Source organism: Propithecus coquereli, unplaced genomic scaffold, assembly GCF_000956105.1.
Source record: "Propithecus coquereli isolate 6110/MARCELLA unplaced genomic scaffold, Pcoq_1.0 Scaffold129, whole genome shotgun sequence".
Lineage (NCBI taxonomy): Eukaryota > Metazoa > Chordata > Mammalia > Primates > Indriidae > Propithecus > Propithecus coquereli.
The window spans coordinates 2,756,410-2,757,681 of record NW_012137080.1 but is presented as its reverse complement, the minus strand read 5'-3'; the positions used below and the strand labels follow the sequence as shown (position 1 = coordinate 2,757,681).

At 35.6% G+C, this 1,272-nt stretch overlaps 1 protein-coding gene across 1 annotated transcript in view; it reads left to right on the top strand.

Moving 5' to 3' along the window:
- The window catches only part of TATDN3 (TatD DNase domain containing 3), a 34,351-nt gene that overhangs the window by 12,374 nt on the left and 20,705 nt on the right, over window positions 1-1,272 (top strand). The window lies entirely within an intron of this gene.

Below are 1,272 nucleotides of genomic sequence, written 5' to 3'. Positions count from 1 at the left end.
CCCCATTTTGAAGAGGTAATGACTTTTTATTACCTATGAATAAATTAAGATGGTGGTCATTTTTTATATATAATAATGTATCTCTATTTGTATATTAAGATACCCCAGGTAGCTCTGCTTATTTGAAAATAAAATTACTTTTAATTCACTTCAGGTAAAAATGCTTATCCTGTAGCTGAATTGTTGAGTATAATAAAGTTAGCTAAATTGCCAGTTACAATTCCCAAAATGTTGGGAATCATAGCAGGGCAGGTCTTTTCTCTTTTAGGCAGAGATTTATATTAATACTAATAGGTATTTATTTAGTTAGTCAACTAGTGTTTACTAAACACCTACCATATGCCAGGCACTGCTCTCAGCATTACAGATCCAACAGTGAGTGAAATCCCTCAGCTAGATTCTAGATCGAGCAGACAATCAACAATTACAAGAACAGGAACACTTTAGATAGCATTAAGTGCTTTGAAGACAATAAAACAAGATTATGTGATAGATATTATGAATGCTGGTTTTTAGGTTGTGTCATCAGTAAAGATCTCTCTGAGGTGATGACATTTGAGCAGCAACCTGAATGCTACAAAGGTATTGGCCATGCAAAGAGAGGGTCAGAGTGTTGTAGGCAAAGGGAACAACAAAGCACAAAGGTCCTAAATTAGGAACAAGCTCTGTGTGATCAAGAAACAGAAAGATGGCTGATGTGGCTAGAAGGACGAAGGAAATGATAGTGCCAGGGTCAGAGGAATGGGCCTTCATATAGGGCCTTCTCAGAATTTAGTTTACATGCAGTATAAGAACCAAAGTAATAAGTAACAAGGTATGATTTATATTTTAAGAAGATCCCCTTGGCTATGGTGTAAAAAATGAATTCTGAAGAGACCAAAAAAGGAAGAAGGGAGAAAGTTAGAAGGCTATTTGCAATAGTCCATGTGAGAAATGATGGTGGATTGGAAGAGTGGTAGCAGTGGAGATGAAGAGAAGTGGGTGGATTTGGCATTAATATAGAACTGATAGGACTGTTTAACTTACAAAAATAGTTAACATACCAACAATAGATAAGTAATTCTTGATTTCAAAGCAGATACAAACTCATCAAATTTCCAGATAGCCCTCTGGAATAGACCAGAGATAAGCAGAGTTAGTTAGCCCTATCTTATTCCAATTACACTTGTCCATACCACAGTTTAGTTTTCCCATACTTATTAGAGTATAATTTAGTTCCTTTAAAGCAAGAAGTATACCTTGTTGCATCTTCAGAACCTTCCAAAATATGTG